The sequence below is a fragment of the Polypterus senegalus genome, chromosome 12 (assembly GCF_016835505.1).
Source record: "Polypterus senegalus isolate Bchr_013 chromosome 12, ASM1683550v1, whole genome shotgun sequence".
NCBI lineage: Eukaryota > Metazoa > Chordata > Cladistia > Polypteriformes > Polypteridae > Polypterus > Polypterus senegalus.
In genome coordinates, this window is record NC_053165.1 from 20687624 (window position 1) to 20701757 (window position 14134).

Consider the following 14134-nt stretch of genomic DNA (forward strand, 5'->3'; position numbering starts at 1 on the left):
ATAGCTGGGTTAGGTGACAAATAACTGCTTGAGCAAATAAACAACCAACATTGATTATAGTGCCTCTCTTGAAAGTTTTTTTTTTCAGATGCGTCATTTTGTGATGAATTTAAAGTGTTTTTAATATCTGTATAGGATACTGGCCTAATTAAAGGAAATTTTCTTCATAAGAATAAATTGAAAAGACTGAAGCCAAACTAGAAGACAAATGGACCAGAACTTGAAACTAATTACCTGTGCAATGCCTGGTGCTACTTCTAGTTGTTTATTTTAGCTTTTTTGATGAGCACAGCAAAGTAGTGATCTTAAAGTCTGGACACACACAAGAATGCCTGAGACATAACTTAAGTTTATTTTTGAAGGACCGAATCAGAGTCCACCTTAAATATCATTAAGATGTTCTATTAGGACCTGAATATGAGAACCCAAAAAATGCAGTTCTGCAAGGAGGAGTGGACCAAAACTCTGCTGAACTGCAATGAGAGGCTTATCTTTAATTAAAGGAGTTGTCTGTGTGTAGTTATTACAGCCAGACTTGATGTAGTAGCTGTGGAGTAATCTGCTGCTTATTTTGCAGAAGAGATGCCCCAGGGAATCTCAGATTGTAGCATCCTTAACATTATCTTTGTTTGTCACTTGTCACTACTATTTTTGAAGTATTTTTTTAATTGTATTTTTTCGTCATTCTGTAATTTTGGTTAAAATTGATTTATTTAAATATTATTTGTGTTTAAGCTATTGTTTCATGAATATGTTTTTTCTTATTTTCTGTGTGTGGAACCCCATAAGACAATTCCACCACGACATCATCCCTTTAGGACCACCCTTGGCCTTTATATTCTGGACAATGGCTGAGAGAGTCTTTGGTGTTGGACAGTTGAGGTCTTTGTTTTGTATCATTATGAATTTTCTAGCTTATTGTTATTTCTTCTTTGTATTTGATTTCTGCTGCCTGGATCTGTATTTGGGCCTGCTTTGACATTTGGTTTGCTCTTTTTTGTTTAATGTAAATAAAGTCTTTATACATAAAGATTCTAAACTGGCCTTGACCTTCCAGGCCAAAGGTTTTAAGGTTTCATCTCTTTTGAAGGGCATTTTTGTGTTTCTTAACATTAAAAGGTAATTTTGAAATTTGAAGGGCAGGGCATCATTTTGGGCCTGTTCAAGCACTGGAAGCCTGCACGGTAGAGTTTGGGTTTTGGCGGCCTGGAGTGAGTCTGGATTCTGTAGAGCAAACTTACCGAAGTCCTGATCTGGGTGTGTAATTTTATATGACTGCTCACCCCTTTTTCCATTTTTTGTTTCTGAATCACAACATGTGCACTCTTGAACTTACTTATTCAATTCTTGCAATACTGCAGAAACCCCTTTAATAATCCTCATCCCAAAAATACAATATGAAGTAAGAACTTCACTGTAAATGCGTTACTATGTTGTGTGGACTATCATGTGCAAGCCAGAACACATTTTTAATCCCCAGTCGGCTAACTTGCAAATATTTGGCACATGAATGAAACCCAGCATCCCTTGAAAAACTCTTAAGGGACAGGAGGAGAGAAGGTGCAAAGTCCACACGGACAGTGTCCTGCCAGAGATTCCAGCCCAGGCCTTTGGAGATGCGAAGCAACTGTGCTAATCACTACTCTGCATTTCCACCCCTTTTGAGAACCAACTTTCAGCAATTATCATTTCTTGTTTAACAACTCATCAATCTGTACAGCTTATTTGAAACTCATTGTTATTCTCTGTTCTCCAAGAGCCACTGACTAATTACGGGTCAGCTGCAATAATCTAATTTCCACTTAGAGCTAATTTTTAACTACTCTTTTTATTGACATTTTTGTGTTTAGGCTTGCTACTTGCCAAAATACATTCTACTCTTGTCAAACTAAGTCTTGTAGTAAAAAGAAAATAGCAGAGCTTGCAAAGCAAGCAAGTTTTATCTGGCCAGATGAGTAAAATGGGTGCATGTGGTGCCTGCTAAATATACAGTAACTCTACAAAATGTATATGGACACCACTAGTTTTGGTTTTGGTGTTTCAGTTGTCACAAAAATTAGACCAAGAAGTCATAAAAAGGTTTTGGGGCAGCTACCCATATATTCCTCCTGGCTGCAAATGGGTTATCATAGAATCACACTGATGTGCACAAGTCAGAGTCCAACACAGATCTGATTCACTGGTTGTAAGATGGTGACTTTAAATCCAAACACATTTCTCCAGTTTTGATGTCACCACACTGGTTACCTGTGTCTTTCAGAATTGACTTTAAAATTCTGCGTATAGTTTATAAAGCCTTAAATAATCTCATCTCATCCCATCTTATATATCAGAATGTCTGACACGTTATATTCCAAATCGTAACCTCAGATCCTCAAATGAGTGTCTCCTTAGAATTCCAAGAACAAAACTTAAAAGAAGTGGTGAGGCGGCCTTCTGCTGTTATGCACCTAAAATCTGGAATAGCCTGCCAATAGGAATTCGCCAGGCAAATACAGTAGAGCACTTTAAAAAACTGCTGAAAACACATTACATTAACATGGTCTTCTCATAACTTCACTTTAATTTAATCCTGATACTCTGTATGTTCAATTCATCATAATAACTGTTCATGGTGGCTCTAAAATCCGTACTAACCCCTACTCTCTCTTTTGTTTCTTTTTCCGGTTTCTTTGTGGTGGCGATCTGCACCATCACCACCTACTCAAAACATCATGATGCTCCAACATTGATGGACTAAAAGCCAGAAGTCTGCATGACCATCATCATCAAGTCCTTCCGTGAGAACCCAAAATCCAAAGAGCACTGTTTCATTTATGTTAGGTAGAATGTCCACAGAGGGGACTAGGTGGTCTCATGGTCTGGAATCCCTGCAGATTTTATTTTTTCTCTCCAGCCATCTGGAGTTTTTTTTTTCTGTTTTTTCTGTCCTCCCTGGCCATCGGACCTTACTCTTATTCTATGTTAATTAATGTTGACTTATTTTATTTTCTTACTGTGTCTTCTATTTTTCTATTCTTCATTATGTAACACTTTGAGATACATTTTTTGTATGAAAATGTGCTATATAAATAAATGTTAGGCCAAAACAGGATATGATGTCATCAAAGAGGCCGGAACTGGAAGGATCTTCCTCCATAGGCTTGGATAAAGCTTTGATGTTCTCAAAAGGGCCGGAACTGGAAGGGTCCTTCTCCATGGGTTTGGGACCGGACGTGATGTCATCAAAGGGCCCGGGACTAGAAATGACATCCGCAAAAGGGGTGGAACCGGAAATGACATCATCAGGGCCAGGCGGAATTTCCCGTGAACTTTCAACCGCCACCCCCTGGTCTGGTGTGGGATTACTCTCTTTCAGGCCCTTTAGCTGCCTCCCATGTGCACGTATGTGACACAGTTCAAAACTTACTCCTATTATCTCTCTGGACAGGAAGAGTCTGCATTAATATCAAATATCATATAAAACACAGAAATTGATATATTTGGCTTAGTAGTGCCACCAGTATGACCACAGACAGCTGTGTAACACTTGGAGTGAGTTATAATACTATTGAGCTTTTTGTGTCCCAAATACCACCAAGGAGGCCAAAGAAGTACAGAAGATGAGATCCTATTCATATAAAATGCCAAGGGCTATAATAGTCTGTGAAACAATTACCTGCAAACTATGTGGGCTTAAACCTTGATCGTGACTTTAATTGAAAGCCTATAAGGTGATATTAGAATCACAATCACATTTACTGGCCAAGTATGCAAGCATACAAGAAATTTAACTCCGGCTGGTGAAGCAAAACATTTTAGTAGTGTCAACTTTGGGACATTTATCATGGTCTGTGTCTTTCTTATGGCAAACTGATCAAGGAGGCGACATGGCAGAAAGAGAGAAAAAAATAGATCATCGATATCAACTGAGCATGAAGCAAATTAAAGAAGCTGAGTACATAATAAGAATAAGAAGAATGACAGATGTGACATCCGCTGGCCATCATTTTATATGGCATGGAAATCTGCCGGTACTATTGGGGCTAGAACGTTGCTGTTGGTCTTAATTAAAAGCTTATTACCTGACACTTTCTGGAAAGTCAAAAAAGCTGAACTTGCAGCCATCTCAGAAAAGTAAAATGATTGACAAAGTGACATGGTAGAAAGAAAAGCAGCACCTTCTGCTAAATGTCTCACTGGTGTGCAGAAAGGTTTATCGCAATAAAAGCTTGATCCTCACTGTTGTGGTGTGAAGTTTTGCATACAAGTTGATAAATATTTTGTATGTCTTTATTTGTAACTTAGGCAAAGCAATGTAATATTAGTATTTCATTAGTGAGAAGCATTCATGTTTACCCCCTAGTACAAAGTCAGGATAGTGAATTTTATGACAGGGTTGGGGGTGCCGCAGACAAGTTTGGCCAATGTTTCTCTGCAGGACCCTCTCAATTAACCCTCACAGGAAAGACAAACTGCCTACCTGGCAAGCTTCACCTTAACACATGGTTTTGGGGCAGGTATGAAGGTATTCTGTGCCCCATTGGAAGTGGCTTGTATCAGAAGCCTTTCAGTTCCATGACACCCTATTGGCTGTAGGGTGTGGACAGATAATCTATAAATTTGCTTGCTTTGCCTCTCTCTGACCAACTGATGAAGGAGCATCTCACACACCATAAAATGAAAAGGATAACACAATGAAGAGCACAGCTCGGCAGTCATATTGAGACAGGCATGCAGCCTGTTCTGAAGAAAACTAACCGAAAATGAGGACTTAACTAGAGACATTTAAAGTAACAGCAATTCTCTGTGCCGTCTGAAACTACACATCAGCATTTATCAGGTTGTATGGTTGCCAATATTCAAATGTACTTTGCATATTGTTTTTATTTATGAATATTATTAATAATACATTATTTAAAGTGTAACTTAACTCCTGCTTGTCTTTTACTACACCTAATTGTCTGAGGTTGTAAATGTACAGTAGAAGGGAAGGTGAAGAGAAGTTATGTGGTACAATACCTTCTAAACAGTGGTAAGTCTGTGAGATTTGAGGTATTCTAACAAAGGCTACACATTAAAGAATATAAAAGGGGAAAGTAGAGTAATATATTACTCTACCAAGACATATGTCTTCTGAATTCATAATCAAGTATAAGAAGAAGTAAGAAGAAGTGGAGGAAAGTTAAAGAAGATCTTTTGATATCTGTAAAGCTATATTTTTTCATTGTGAAAACAAAACAATGTCTTGCCAAAATGGAAGCATTCAGCTTTCTCTATATGAAACACATTTATCTGAAGATCAGAATTTCCTAGTTTGTAATAAATACAATGCACACACAAGTAGCATAACCCAAGAAGAAACATGACAGAGACATACACCTGCCATAAGGGGATCTGGACCCCAGTCTAGTGTCAAGGATGTCTAGCGTACTGGCAAACATAATGGTGTGGGAATAAATACTACTTTTGTACACCTCCTGTAATTTCCCTCTCATTTATCCTTTCTTCTGTCCTGGCTTCTGATTCCAAGCTCGTTGGACTGACAGAAGTATTGTGGATTTACACGTCCAGGTCAAGGCCACTACCAGAGCAAGCCCAGGTACTACTTGAGGGCCACGTAGAACCTTTAATGATAGGAGGATCAGAATTGGTTCTAGTTAAGAGTGAGTAAGGCACAATACGCTGTTAAGGGGAAATGACATATAATTGTCAAAGTCAGACTAGGATTGTTCCTAAAATGCGTAATACTCAAAGTCAATACAAAACAAAGTCAAAAATCCTTAAAATTCTTTTAAAGAGGTTGCTGAAGAAAATAACCTTCCTGGATTAGAGACTCATTGTGAATGTAGCTCTTGTTCTTTTCAAGATAGCTGCCATGATGACACATGTACTGATAACACATGCAGGACATGCCCCGTAGCAACCTGGGCCAAAATAGCAGCACATGATAATATCACACACAAGCAACGTAAAGTAAAGCCGAAAAGGCAAAATAAACCAGAACAAAATAAACAAAAATCTATCCATCCATTTTCCTAACATTTTTTTAACTGAATCCTGATGTTGTGGCCACATGCCTAAAGCACCCTCTGACAGCCCCAGGTGTTGTTCAAAGGGCATGAGTTCCATTCCACAAGTATACTGTCTTCACCACTATCCAGCAGCTGTCTATAATAAGCCAGTTTGCAGGTTCCCCCCACCGATCTTTTCCCTGGGGCCCTTGTTGGTATTCTGCTGTTGGCATGGGCATTGCAGTGATTCATTACATTGCCCAGTCCTGTTTTTCTTCACAACACCAGGAGCTGTTTGCAGTGCTCTGCCTTGATTATAATTCTAGAGGCTACCTGTCTCACCTTTACAGTCACCTTAAAGTATTTCTGCAGTTTTACCAAGAAGTTCCATTTAAAGCTGATGTAATGGCAAGCTGACTAAATTAAATGTATGTCAGCCCTGGGAGTTTGTCCTTCTTTCTGTAGCATTTACCTGATACCTCAGGCTGAGCCACAGGCATGAAATGATCAACAGGTTTTAGCCAAATCTCATTGGATAAAAAACACAACAGAAGCATAGTTTACAGTATGTTAAGCCCTGGATACCATAACATTTAAAAAAGGGAATGATTTGATTGCAATGTCTACGTCTTGTGGTGGACAGCCGAGTCCCATGCCCGTCTGGGATGCCCCTTCGACATATGTTCCGGGGGAGCATCCATGGACTGCTCAATACCTCCCCCGGGATGCTTGGTGGCAGCCTTCCTGGCTGACGGTGGTGCTTCAGCTTCCTGCAGGACTTCATGGGAGATGGAGTTCTTCACAGCCCTGTTGGGATCCAGGGTGGCCACCAGGTTGTGTTGCATGCATCCCTGGGCCTGACAGGACAAGTCTTCAGCCCCACCCGGAAGTACAACCAGAAACAGGTGATCAAGCACCTGGAGAACTTCCGGGTGGGTTATAAAAGGGGCCAGAAACCACCACTCAGGGGCCAGAGTCAGGAGGAGGAGGACGAAGCTTGACGGGAGGAGTGGTGGTGCCAGAACGGAGTGTTGTGTGTTGTGCCTGTGGGGTTCACAGGGAAGATGTGCCCCACAGGTGAAGAAAATAAAGCCTTTGTTGTGTTTTTACACATGCCTCCATGTGAGTCTGTGCCGGTTTGGGTGCAATATAGCGCCTCTGTAGTGCAACTGAAACCAGGGGACGTAAAGGGGTCCTTCTTCTTTACTGGATTACCTCACAGTACACACTTCACTCTTAAAAACAACATTTTTAATGGCATTTTACTGGGCTTCATGGTTCCTCGTACAACCGTTGCCTGACAAAAAACATTTAAACCTAGGAAGGGTTCTTTGAATAGATAGATAGATAGATAGATAGATAGATAGATAGATAGATAGATAGATAGATAGATAGATACTTTATAAATCCCAAGAAGAAAATCACATAATCCAGCAGCAGTATACTGATACAAAGAAACAATATTAAATTAAATAGTAATAAAAATGAAAAATGAAAAAAATAAGAATATAAAATGGTCTCTTGAGTTTTTTATTCCATTTTGTTGACTTTATTAAAATCAAATAACATTCTATACAAGCAAGTCAAGTTTAACAAAAATAGGTTCGAAACACATCAACCACACCCAAGATAAAGAGAAGTAGGCCAGCAGAGTAAAACTTTAAACTAGTAAAAAGAAGTAAATAGATAAATTAATAAATTAATAAAAATAAATAGAATAACAAAGAGGGGAGAGATTCTGCTGGCTCAATTTAAATGCTTATTCTAATATGTTATTTGTCAGATCCTGCCAGGTTTTAAAAAAGTTTTCCATAGATTCTCTAAGTGCTATTTTGATTTTTTCCGATTTCAAATAGTATATGACATCAGTTAACCACTGACTTTTAAAATAGGAGAGTTAGGATTCTTCCAGTTGAGCAAGGTATGTCTACGTGCCAATACTGTAGTAAAAGCAATCACAGTTTGTTTGTCCTTCTCCATTTTAAGCCCCTATGTGAGCCCACCAAACACAGCTGTTAGTGGATTAGGTGGGATTGTGACACCAAGGCTGTCTGAAAGGCGTTTAAACATTTTGGTCCAGAATTATGTTAATTTGGTGCAGGCCCAAAACGTGTGACCCAGTGAGGCTGGAGCTCGATTGCAATGTTCGCAGGTTGGATCTTGCCCTGGAAACATTTTGGACAATTTTAAACAAGACAGATGTGCTCAATATATAATTGTATGCTTTGCACATATGGAGCCCGAGTGAGTTCTGTGCGTTGCTGCGTTCCACTCCTTTTCTGAGATGTTGAGTGAGAGATCCTTTTCTCACTGCAATCTTTGATCTTTGAAAAGGAGGGTCTGTAAAAAGGTTTTATATACTCAGCAAAAAAAGAAACGTCCTCTGACTTTCAACTGTTTTTACTTTTAGTAAACTTAATGTGTAAATATTTGTATGAACACTAAAAGAGTCAACACCATAAGACATAAACTAAAAATGTTTCACAATGTGTCCCTGAATGAAGGGAGGCTCAAAATCAAAAGTACCAGTCAGTATCTGGTGTGGCCACCAGCTGCTTGAAATAATGCAGTGCATCTCCTCCTCATGGACTGGACCAGATTTGTCAGTTCTTGCTGTGAGATGTTATCCAACTCTTCCACCAAGGCACCTGCAAGTTCCTGGACATTTCTGGGGGGAATGGCCCTAGCCCTCACCCTGCGATCCAACAGGTCCCAGACGTGCTCAATTCCTTCGACGATAAACACAAATCCGTCCATCACCCCTGGTGAGACAAAACCGTGACTCATCAGTGAAGAGCACTTTTTGCCACTCCTGTCTGGTCCAGCGAAGGTGGGTTTGTGCCCATAGGCGGCGTTGTTGCTGGTGATGTCTGGTAAGGACCTGCCTTACAACAGGCCTACAAGCCCTCAGTCCAGCCTCTCTCAGCCTATTGCGGACAGTCTGAGCACTGATGGAGGGATTGTGTGTTCCTGGTGTGACTCGGGCAGTTGTTGTGGCCATCCTGTACCTGTCACGCAGGTGTGATATTCGGATGTACCGATCCTGTGCAGGTGTTACACGTGGTCTTCCACTGCGAGGATGATCAGCTGTCCTTCCTGTCTCCCTGTAGCGCTGTCTTAGGCGTCTCACAGTGCGGACATGGCAATTTATTGCCCCAGCCACATCAGCAGTCCTCATGCCTCCCTGCAGCATGCCTAATGCACGTTCACGCAGATGAGCAGGGACCCTGGGCATCTTTCTTTGGGTGTTTTTCACAGTCGGTAGACAAGTCTCTTTAGTGTCCTGTGTTTTTAGAACTGTGACCTTAAATGCCAACTTTCTGTAAGCTGTTAAGGTCTTAACGACCATTCCACAGGTGCATGTTAATTAATTGATTATGGTTAATTGAACATGCATGGAAAACATTGTTTAAACCCTTTACAATGAAGATCTGTAAAGTTAGTTGGATTTTTAAAACATTATTGTTGAAATACACAGTCCTGAAAAAGGGACGTTTCTTTTTTTGCTGAGTATATATAATATAAGTGCTGTCTAAGTCCTCAAGACTGATTAAAATTTTTCCCAGTATAGAGGTAGGTGGGAGGTGAGGAAAATTGGGCAGGTTCTGTTTAACAAAGTTTCTAATTTGAAGGCAGTGAAAGAAATGTGTTGCTGGAAAGTTAAATTTGGAGTAAAATTGTTCGTAGGATTCAAAGATGTTGTCTACTGTATATACAGGATCTCTAAGTGATTTAATCCTGAATGTTTTCCAGACATTAACAACTGAACACCTTTGAGAGTAGAAAAAGGTTGTTCGCGTGCCACACATAAAGCTTCACAATCTTAAACTACTTCCTACTTTGGTTCCATATTCTGAGTGAGTGAAGCACAACTGAATTGTTAGTATATTGGCAATGACTTGTACTTATTGGGGTACAAAGCAAGGAATATAAAGATGTACTGCAGGATTTTATTTCTATTGCAGACCAAACCTGTCTATGTTCATCTGTTTATGTCAATGTCCAGGTTTTTATCGCTTGTATATTTGTCGCCCACTGATAAAATTGAAAATTAGGTAGAGCCATGCCACCTTCTGCCTTAGGTCTTTGTAAGTTCGCCCTTTGGATACGTGGATGTTTCGAATTTCAAATAAATGAGGTTATGGTTGAATCTAATTTCTTAAAAAATGATTTATTGATGTATATTGGAATGTTTTGTAATAGAAAAAGAAGGTTAGGAAGGATACTCATCTTGACTGTCTCTTGTGCCTAATGTAAAATGATTAAGGAGGATTCACTGAAGTTTAACAGCGTTTTAATAACTGACAGCAACTCACAACAAAAACAGGTAGTTGCGGCGCACACACTTACACCTCTAGGCCTAGAGCCCGTCTTTGGTTACTCCCCCATGTCTACCGTAAAGCACACAGCAGTTGCACAATCTCATTTAACTACCACATGACACCTAATATGTGGACAAAACCAAAATCTTTAATGTATAGTAGACTACTTAACAGTATACCAAAGATCAAAAACATATCTTGAGATATTGTATGCAGCAATGTCTTTAAAGTCATGAAGCTGTTTGTGTTTCACAAATCTGATACCATCTGTTTATGGCGATTTATGTTACCTATCATGGATATAAATAAATAAAAAAGTCTTCACATTTATATAGCGCTTTTCTCATTACTCAAACCGCTTTTCATAGTGAGTGGATCCATTTCAACCACCACTAATGTGCAGCATCCATCTGGATGATGCGATGGCAACCATTTTGCACCAAAAACACTCACCACACATTAGCTGAATTATCACTGAAGGGGGCGATAATTAGCTAATTAGAGACAGTGGACCATTACGGAGCCAGAATGGCCAGGCCATGGTGGGCAGTTTAGCCAGGACATCAGGATATACCCTGCTCTTTACAAAGAACACTCAGGGATCTTTTATGACCACAGAGAGTCAGAACCTTGGTTTTACGTCTCATCTGAAAGACAACATCATTTTTACAGCACAGTGTCCCCATCACTGCACTGGGACATTGGGACTTTGGGCCCTGCTGGCCTCACCAACACCTCTTTCAGCAACATCCCAAGGTCTTCCTGTTTGCTCTCTCATCCAAATAGTGGCTGGGCCCGAACATTCTTCGCTTCAGGTGGATGACCTGTTCTGAAGTGCATGGGGTATGAACCTTGAACCTTTATATGGGTGAATCTTTATGCAAACAAAAAGGGTTCCCTTAAGGCTTTGGACTGAAGAGCCAGTTTGGCACCTTAAATTTTAAGAATGTATCAATTTAACTAGTACACATATGAGGCGGGACCCAAATATTCTCAGGAATCGGTGAATAGTATGGAGTAGGGTGTAGTTGTCAAATATGCTGCTATGTATCACAAGCCTACAGTCTTGTTAATCAGTCTGCCAAGTGGCATTGTGCTGAGTTGATCGAGGTGTTTTCAGGAATGGAAGAAGAACTGGGATAAGTGTATTACATATCATGGGGATCAAGAGAAATTTCTGTAAAGTTGGATGATAAGGTAGGTTTTATTTTCAAGAATTCTGGGAATTTTTGAGTCTCTCCTTGTATATCTTTGTGCTGCACACTAGCAGAACAAATCACACATATAGAACATGTAAAAATATTAATTGTATTAGCATTGCATTTCAAAATAAAAATTGCCTCATATAATATATTGCAGTATTGATCATGAAATCAAAAACAGGAAAATCTGTAAAAGTCAATAGGTAACTTTAATAGACTAATTTGGTACAAAGATTATTAAGGAAGAACTAAGGCAAAGCATTGTGAATAAAAATCATATAGTTTCTGCAAAAAAAGCATTATTCATAGAGAAATGTAAGAATGGCTGGAGCAGAAATGCACATCATGATTGACCACTGATGAGTAGTTACATCAAACAAGCCTTCTATCTTCTAACTTGTATTTTCTGTTCAGGGTCACGTAAGCCTTACCTGACAGCATAGGGAGCAAGATGGGAACCCTTCAGACCAGATGTCAGTCTTATGGACACACTCATACCTAATTCAGAGTCACAAATTATTATCCAAATGTCTACTGAAAGTGAAAGGAAATCCAGGGTACCCACACAGACATTGTGAGAACATAGTAACTCCACAGTGACAGTGCTGGGGATCATATTCCAACTCAAAACATGGAGCTACGAAGCAACAGTACAAACTTCTACGCCACTCTGTCACCCTGAACAGTAATGTTGCTCTTAATTGTCTTGATTACAGAATATAATAAACTTAAGAAGCCTGTCAAACAACATTTGGTACATCAAGATCAAATACTTAGCTAGTAGCTAAGGTGTCCCATTACTTTACCCATATACTTTTTAAAAGTTGTCAAGGTTTCCGCTTCAATTATAGTAATTTCCATGACTCTTTACTTCCATCTTATATGTAAAGTCATAAATGGTTTAGCTCATCATTACCTTAAGGAACTTAATAGTAACGAGGCTCGAGTACATATACTGTTTTACAATGACATGATGCAGACCTGCTTAAAATCCGGAAAATGAATAAATGAGTGCAGGAATCAGATGTTTAAGCTATAGGACACCATCTGTGACATGATCTACCTATCAGTATTAGAGAAGTGCCATCGGTCTCAGCATTTAACTCATAGATGAGGGCTCATTATTTTAGCATAGCACATTTTACTCTGAATGTTCTGTATGATTTCCTAGCTGGGTTGTGGAGCAGGTGTCTGCTTAGCAAGTAATGGGCATATTCCAAGAACCATTTTTCCACAAAATGTTTCTTATAAATAAGACTAGCTTAGAGCCACTGTCAACTGAACAAATGATATGGCAACAGGGGTAAGGTGTACAATATAATCTTAAATTTCATATGCCTTGTGGCGGACGGCCGGGGCCCATGCTCCTGGGGAGCAAGCATGGGAGATCCAATACCTCGTACTGGATGCTAGATGGCAGCCTCCATGGGTTGCAGTGGTGCCTCGTACTCTTGCAGGGCTCCATGGGAGTTGGAATTTGGTGTACCCCTGGGGGTGCTGCAGCGGAAGCTGCTGGGCCCTTGTGGGCAGTATTTTTGCCATTCTTGGAAGTGCAGCCGGAACTCGGCAAGCAAGCACCTGGAGCACTTCTGGGTGCCTTATAAAAGGAGACAGCAGCCACCACTGAGCGGGCTGAGTCAGGACAAGGAGGACAACGCTTGACGGGAGAAGTGGCGGAGAAGAGTTGTGGTGTGCTTTATTTTACTTTAGTTTAAATAGTGTGTTTTGGGACTGTGATAGGGCTGAGGGACATGGGAAAGATGTGGACTTAAGCTGAAGAAAATAAATCATTTTGTTGATTTTAACGTGCCTCCGTTGTCAGTCTGTATCGGGTCGGGTGCATATATAGCACCTTTTATCACAGCCTTTTAATTTATTCTGCAGATTGCCTGCATGGTGAGAAGGTTCCATCAGTGTAAATATGTTCATTTTATTCAGTTTCCTTCTCTACTTCAGCATCATCCCCCTTCTGTTTATATATAATGTTTCCCTTGCCTGTTTGTAGACTTTTATGTCCAGTTATAAAAGTTTTTTTATTTCTTTTTCAATTGACTTCACTGCCTCTGCAGTATTTGCTGTCCCTTCAGTTCTTCAGTCATCCATGAATTCCACAAATGCATCAAATATAACAGAATTAAAGAGTAATCGGTCCAAGGACAGATGCCTGAGGTACTTCACTGTTGACCTCAGCCCATTCTCCTCTGATCTGTACTCTTTGTCTCTGGCCTATTGATTTTGAAATAGTAATTTGTATGTTCCTTTGATGTCAATGTCTTCTAGATTCAGAGTTAATCTGCAATGTGGTGTTCTATCAAAGGTTTTTGAAAATCAAAGTAAATTATGTCTTATGGTTTGATTTTTCAAAATATCAAGTTTAAAAAAGTCCAAAAGAGAAGTTTGCCAGGATCTCTCTCATAAAGTTATTTTAAGTATTATTTAGTATATTGTGTTTATACTAGGGCTAGGAACGTTAACACATTATTATCGCGTTAACGCATTAATTAATTAATGCTGACAATTATTTTATCACGCATTAACGCAGTTTTTGCTCTTCTTATTATCATTTTGAAAGCCTCAATCTCGCTAGTGATCGATAGAGAGCAGTGTTCTTCTTGTT